This window comes from Tasmannia lanceolata, unplaced genomic scaffold (genome assembly GCF_043159265.1).
Source record: "Tasmannia lanceolata isolate RefF3 unplaced genomic scaffold, GAP_Taslan_0.1 ptg000029l, whole genome shotgun sequence".
Taxonomy (NCBI): domain Eukaryota; kingdom Viridiplantae; phylum Streptophyta; class Magnoliopsida; order Canellales; family Winteraceae; genus Tasmannia; species Tasmannia lanceolata.
The window spans coordinates 5,833,044-5,841,449 of NW_027518706.1; positions in this window are offsets into that span (position 1 = coordinate 5,833,044).

Sequence of the window (8,406 nt, forward strand, 5' to 3'; positions counted from 1 at the left end):
CTTTTATTATTAACTATTCTTTTATTATAAGCTCGTTTTTAGCTCTTCTTTAACTAATATTTGTTGTTATATCCAACCCATCCCCCTTCACCCCTTCCCCTCTCCTCTCTCCTAAACTTAAAAGTCTAAACAAACTCTAGCTCCAATCGGACCAATACTATGTTCATTATATCATATTGGTCTCCCTTACTCGTTGTATATTGGAGACGGAAGAGAACTAGATTAAATTGATGAATGTGTTGTTATTTGATTATCTCATGTTTGTTTTAAATTATAGTTGAGATTTATTAATTTGTTAAATGATTTCCATATTTATATTGTTACAAATTATACAGTAATTGGTAATTTATATGTACGTACATTTCACCATTTTTAGATTTTTAGATATCGTCATGTCTGACAGCTCATATCCGTTTCAAAACATGACACACGAATCCATATCCACAAATTATGATTATATCTACTTTCTATTTTAGCTGTGTCCCCGTTTCTAAATTTTGGGGGTTTGCCATGTCCGTGTCAACACGCGACACTCATGTCTGTACCGTATCCACAAATCATAGCAATTCACTCTCTCAAGAAGAGAAAAGGATGAATCCTTCCCTCTGTTCGTGTAGTCTATGCATGAATATCCGTTAATGTGATGTGTTTCATGCGTGGAGCTAACCATGTCTCTGAATCCTTTTGCATGATGTATTCTCATTTTCTCTCATTCCTAGGAGCTCTAATGAATTGGCTGATCGCTCAGCCAAATCAGGAGCATCAAGTGTCTCACATGTATCGGGCAATTTTTACAACCCCCCCCCCCCCCCCCCCAAGTGCGTGCGTGCTCCACCAAAGTGCTTTTGTAATTCTTTATCCTTAATTAAATTGGTATCTATTTCAAAAAAAAAAAAGGGGGTATTAGGGATGTCAACAGGTTGGACCCATTGGCTTTCAAAAAATAAAAAAAATGGAGCAATTTTTACACCCCCCCCACGCCCCAGCGTGCTCCGCCGAAGTGCTTTTGTAATTCTTTATCCTCAATTAAATTGATGTCTATTTCAAAAAAAAGGTATTAGGCATGTCAACAGGTTGGACCCATTGGCTAATCAGATCTACAATTTATCTTGTAGTCACACCATCACCAATTTCTGACTATCCAATTTAGCTTGGAAACTTGAAGACATCACCGCTGAAATACAGGACTTGGTTCGTGTTATTTGCCCACATATGAGAAGGTCGGCCAATGAAATAGCTGACCGACTTGCGAAGCATGGGGTCGATCTACGTTCTGTGGCTGTGGTGCTTAATACCCATCACGATGGTGTCGGATAGCCTCTTGATTTTTGCATGATAACACCTTGGGATTTTAGGCTTTATGTATCCTAGGCTTTTGATATTTTACTTGGACTCTGATCGCAGGCAATCATGTTCTGTTCTCTTTTGGGTCGGCTTGTCCCCTCCGAGTTGTAACTTGGTTTTTTTGGTGAATGGAATGTTTACTGTTACCTTTCAAAAAAACAAGGGCAAAGCTGACTTTTTCCTGTCCATCGATGCGCATCTAGTTTATGTTGCCCTGAACTGCATGTAATGGAGCCATCTGAATATTTCTTGTTGGTTGGATTTTACTATATGTGCATGTATGTGTTCTTTTTAATGATCTCTTTATTTCTGTGCATCACTTGTGGGTATCCCCTTTTGCTAGAGACATGGATGCATGTCCTTGCATGCTTTCTATCTGTTTGCATACATGGACATATGTACTTTCAAGGGACCATAGATTAAAAACACAAGTGGGAAACCATAATGCCGGGCAGACTAGGTGGGTCAGGCTCTGCGAACCCGCGGTGTTGCTGGCTCTTTATGGGCAATCAGCTGGCCAAGTGGCCCGAACTGGAAATTGGCTAGCCATATTATAGTCATAATAAAAGTGAAAGAGCTCAGATTACCGGTATGAGTCATTTATTTTTTTACTCATTATTTTAACAAGTACTTGACCAATTTTTTCCTACAAATCCTTAATTTCTAAAGTGTATCCTGATTAGTCTTCTAAATCATGAAATGGCCAAAAAAGGTTTCCACTCATCGAAAAATATTTCCAAAAGGTGCATATAAACACAAACTTCAAGCAGGCAAAAAACTTTTTTATGACAAAAATAGCCTTTAAACAAATCTAGAATCATGATTTCGCCTATACTTTTTAATGTCTTAGTGTTCCTCATGTGAAATTGATTGTTGTGTTCGTAAGAAAAGGTAGAACCTGAATGTATGTTGTCTATTCCATCAAAATGGAGGGCACTCCACAGATCACTATTTTGAAGAACTGGCCTACTTAAGCCTAAGGCTTCATAACATGATAGTGCACACTGTGAAAGCAGTTTTTCTTGTCTTCAATGTTCCTTTGTATTCTAGTTTAGAGGTGTTTATAACTTGATTATTTTAGTTAGGTGTTTAAAGGCAATTTGTGTTACCTAATTGGCTAGAGTGGTTTGAGAATTGTCTTCTGCCAAACTTTCCAATTGTTTAAACAGTGGTTCTGAATCTCGCTATTTCTCTCCCCTTTTCTCAATTTTTCTTCACGGTGCTGCATCAATTTGGTATCAGAGCCAAAGATCCAAGACTCAAAAAAATTGCCTTCGAAGATCGAGCCTCAATCTCAGAAATTCAGGTTCGTTTGTAAACCCTTTTTTTTTTTTAATTATTTTCTGCCAAGACTCACCCAAAATCAGTCCCTACTAACCGATCCTAACCCATCCATGATCCTACCCCACTTCATCTTTCATTCATGAACCCCATCTAAGCAGTCCCAAGAAAACCCATACGAGTCCATGGATGGTAGGGACCACCAGTTCACTTGTTGAAGTAGCCTTCATCAAATCTTATATATCTGTTTGGAAGTACAGTTACATAAGAAAGGCAAAGGGTGAAATAACGTACACAGAAAGTTAGAAAGTTACTTTTTTCTTGTAGAAGATAAAGTAGCAGATATGGCAAAGTATGTATAAAGTTACTTTATCTTTTCCTTTTTATTTGGGTAAGTTAAAAATACAGGGAAGAGTTTCATTGTGTACATGTGATTAAAAAAAAAATAAAGGGATGCTTCTCATGTGCGTCCCAGCAATAAGTTACCATTCTTTATGAGAGAAGAATAGATAAGTTGCTAGACCTGTCATTTAGAGAGTGGAAGTACCAACAGTAACTTGCCTTGCAAGTTACCATCTCCGCCACTAAAGAACGAAAGTAAAAACAGGCTATTTTCTAGCCCAAAGTTTGTCACGTGAGTGAAAGTGAAAAAAAGAAACAGGGCCTATTATTACCACCCCCTTCTTCCCCTAGGCACCCCACTTACAATATTTGTACACTAATTAATCCCCCCTGTTTTACCCGAGGCACCCCCCTCTCTAGAAAAAAAAGAAAAAAAAAAGAAAAGAGAAAAACAAAACAAAACAAAAAAAAATCAGAAATTCACTTATCTGTTTTCCTTTTTCTCCCTTCCTTCTCTCTCTAGTCTCTCTCTCTTTCTCTACTTTCTCTCTCTACCCATCTCATTTTTCTGATTCAGATCCGCAACAGATACTGTGTTTCTTTCGACATGCCATACAGAGCAGACGGTTGATTTCAGTTTCCGTCATCGATCTCTATGACTCCACCATTTATTCCGTTTTTTGATTGGTATGACGAAAACTATTGGAATGGCCACACTCACTTTCGCTATTATGAGGATGCATGTTTACGTTGGATTGATGCTTTAGACGCATATCATGATCGAGTACAATGGCCATGATCATCGCTAGACCATCTACTGGGCTAAAGAAACTGTGCGACGACAAGCCCGATGCTCATGGAGCCACATTGAAACGAACCGCCATAGAAGACGTGAGCAGCCAATCTGTCGTTGGGAGGATGTTCGTGATGCGTTTATGAATATTTATGCGCTCGACTATTTAAATAAAAAAAGATTGAATCGTGAGCGAGAATACAGAGTGTTGTGTAGTGTTGAAAGTAAAGTCGAAGCCCTCCTTGAACGACTAAAAGAAGACCGTCATTATATATGCGAAGCTAAAATTGTAGCTGAAAATTCAGTGCGTCGTATATGTGAGTCAGATTTGCAGAGACAGCTTCACACTTCTGAGGCAGATATTGTGGCAGATCCACGGGAGGGTTTTCCCTTGACAGAGTTGATCGAGCATCGTCCTGAGTCAACGCCAAGTGACATGATTGTTGAGCCATTACCTGAAACAGATGATCACGAGCATATTACAGAGGATTGCCTTATATTTGTGCCGATTGCTCAGATTGCAGAGACTTTTGCTGACACAGATGATCTTGTTCCGCAGATTGATCATGAGCTCCATCAGCTTTACATCACTACCCAGCTTTAGTCCTAGACGTTGATTGTATCACTGATTCTACTGAGCCTGATGAGATACCAGCGGATGACTTTCATGTTGATTCTCCTGCGCCTACTGAGCTACCAGTTGATGTTGATTATGTGGAGGATGTTCCCCGATTGGTACCACCTATAGTTGTTTTGCCGATCACGCCGATCCAGGACGAGTATGTTGCCATCTTCCAAGCTTATTTGATTCTCAAGAGAGGTTCGCGTCTTTATGATTATGCATGGATGATTTCTTCTGTATTACTACGCTCGCATTCCATACCATTTTCCCAGTCATTACGAGCGTTGTCTAGCATTCCAGAGTTCGGAGGATTGAGACTCATGGTACTTGAGTGAGTCGTCTACCTATTTGATCCAGGCGGATTAGAACTCGAGGGCGAGTTCTTTTCAAGTGGGGGAGAATGATGCATATTGTAGGCCCAATAAGAGGCATATTTGCCCAATAGGACTTTTAGAAATTTATTTCCATGTTATTTTAGTTTTCAGGATTTTTTTTTCCATGTTATTTAGAATTATGAAGTTTAGTCTTTTAGGAATTCTTATTTTAGTAGGTTTCTATCTTTTAGGTTGTATTTGCCTATTTATAGGCCTCTTTACAGCTTTGTTGTTAACTTTGATGATTAATTGAATTGATTGAGATTCTCCCCTCCAATTTCCTCTCTTCTTCTCCTCAAGTCTTCGTCTACTCTTCTTCTATTCTTCTTCTACTTCTCCCTAATTTCGTCTCTTCTTCAGGTTATTTTCGTCTCTTCTTCCCCTATTCTTCTAATTTTATCCCCTTTCGTCTATTTCTCTCCCATTTCCTCAATTTTTCTTCACGGTGCTGCATCACCATATTTTTAAAGGGGTGGCCAAGAACTGTCATCGACTTAGCCAGCATGTCTTCTCCTTGTTAGTTCAATGGGCTAGCCTCCTTCCAGAATTCAGAGCATCGAGAGCAATTCTTTCAGATGATCTTGGGATTGTGTTCGTCTTAGTAGGACCCCCTCGCCTAGGGTGACTCTCACATGGACTTCCCCTCTCCCAGGTTATTTTAATCTTAACTTTGATTGGTTGAGTCTAGGGAATCCATGGGCATCCGGCGTTGGGGGCCTTATATGTGTCAGATGGTGGGACCAAGTATGCCCTCTTTATTCCTTTGGCGCTCGAATGCGACCAATGCAAAAGTACGGGCCCTATTGACGTGCATTCGTCCTTTGGAAGAAAAGGACCTTGACCGTCTCATTGTTGAAAGATACTCCCTTAGTATGATCCCCTGGATTAGGTCAGTGTACTTTCTATGGAGAAGTGCAGACCAAAAGAAGAGATATGGATTGGATAGAGGGGCACTTGATCAGTATTCATTATCTTTGGAGGCCAGCTAATGGTGAGGCTGATAGGTTCTCTAGAGCCGGAGTTGATAGAATCGTGGTGGACCAATTTACTTTCTTCTATCATCTTCTTTTCATTGGTTTGAATTGTATCTGATCATCTAGATCTTATCTATTAATAAAACTGTTGCCATTCAAAAGACAAAAACAAAACCCAAGTGGGGAGCAATGTAATTATTGTATTGTATGGTGATAAGAGGTGAAATGCTATCTGCTATGATACCTAGATAAAATATAGGCCCTACCTGATCTGATTCGTTATTGGTATCGTATACTTATCTTTGTTGAATGGACCAATTACCAATGGGGGACAAACATTAGGCAGAATTATCAGCTGGACCCAGGCTTTTCAGAAATTACCAATGGGGGACAAAATCTGTCTTGTCAATAAAAGCTGGGCGAAAATACCCTTTGGCATATAAAACATGTTTTGACTTTGAAAGGGGGTTTTCAAGTCTCTACGATTGGGGTTATTAGGTATCAAAATGGGGTTACCAATTTCAGAATGGGCTTATCAAGTCCCTTGAAAACCCCTTTCCAAAACTCTAGTGCCCTCTGCCAATTTTTAGGGACTTGATATGCCCATTCGGAAATTGGTAACCCCATTTTGATACTTGATAAGCCCATTCTGAAATTGGTAACCCCATTTTGATACCTAATAACCCCAATCGTAGAGACTTGAAAACCCCCTTTCAAAGTCAAAACGTGTTTTATATGCCAAAGGGTATTTTCGTCCAGCTTTTACTGATTAGACAGATTTTGTCCCCCATTGGTAATTTCTGAAAAGCCTGAGTCCAGTTGATAATTCTGCCTAATGTTTGTCCCCCATTGGTAATTGGTCCTTGTTGAATAAACTGCCATCTCACTGTTTCATCAAAAGGGCCAGAAAGCAGCCGGGTACTTTCCACAGGCTTTACGAATTTGACCAAAAACACCTTTTGCTCGTCCAAGTCAATAAAAATCTCACTGCACCAGTCATAGACATTCCCTAGTTGACTCAGTTTTACATTGGGCAAGTTCTTGTACGAGTATGAGTTTTTTAACATTGATAGAATCTTGCCTAATTAACTCTCATGATTTGTTACCGTTGCATTTTTGTAATTTAAATTTTGAGTATATAAGTCTCCAGATGGTGTAATTAATGTATTATTAGTACTTACACCTTTTTCCAAGTTCAATCTTATTTAGTTTCTAATCTGTAAATTTTGTGCTATTATGTCATGGTATGGGACCCCAACTAGTTTGGGACAAAGGCTTAGTTGAGTTGAGTATGGGAATATCATATCTAGATGATTAAATCCCAACTTATTTTGTGGCAACAATTGCAACATGGTTTTTATAGTGGATATTAATATTATTACCACAGACTTGAATGTTTAATTGGCTTTCCCAATACCAGCTTCATGAGCATCCCTAAAACTTTCTATGGGCTCAGTATTGTTATTCAAGAAATAATCTTAGGTTTTTTCAACTTAGATGACTCCTTTGTAATTCTTCCTGACTCTCCCACATACAATCACTTTAAAAAGATTGAGAAATAGCAGAGTTCATTGGTTTTCCATTCACTACCAATGCTAGCCAAAAGCATGGCATCTTGGACAGGAAGACTACAGAACAAACATCTGAAACAAGCACCTGAACAATGAACCTAAGCTGAACTTATGGCCACTAAGATGAAATCTGTGTCTCATGGTAGTATTATTATGTGCTTACTCTAGAAGTGTGAACTGGAGCAATGAGTCATGTCAGGTATACCATATGATTGTTGATTTCAGAGTTTAGACACATGGGTAAGTTCTCTTAAGGGAACTTTCTTAAGCCTAGATTTCGAATAGGAAACTCACAAGAGAGTTTTCCATGACGAAGGAGTTTCAATGAGCACTATTCGCGACATAAAGACTAGATGTCATGATATACATTCCACAATAAAAACCAGAATTCTAAAAAACCATTACTCGCGACTGGCTTTCATGTGAAACCCGTATCAGAAAAAAGTTTCCCTTCTGCTCCAACAAGGTATGAATGGAGGGAACAGCAAGGCTCCAGTTTCTTTCATCCCAACTTTACCTCCTTTCCTGTAAATAATTGATACCATGTTGCCCTGTATCTGTTACGAGCCCGATTCAGTTAAGAACAGATTTGATCTTTTTAGAGGGAGGATTGGCCTCTTGATCCACTTCGAGCGAAGGGTCAATCCTCCTTTGTGCACAAAGACACACTTTCTTGAACAAATTTCTTCATTGAATTTAAGAAAGCATATCTAAAAATATCTATAACCCTTGCCTCTAAGACTCCTTTGTCCATGCTATTTATAAAAAACCCCTAATCTAGATAAACCTTGTCTCTAAGACTCCTACTTATACTAAACAACTAGAGAACATATAAAAAAATAACAAATATCTAAACAGATTAATCTCAGCCAATGTGCACCCATTTAGTCATGTAACAATATATCAAACTGTCACATGCCAGCACAACAAATGATATCACAACTAGGTCCGGTTTGTTTTGGATTTTGAGAATCAATTAAGAGTCCAAAACTGATTACTGAAAATTACTCAAAATCGATTCTCCAATAAAAAACAAACAGGGCCTTAATGATTCTCATAATTGCTTGACTCAGCCTCTGAATCCATCGGCTTTGTTCATTTTTGG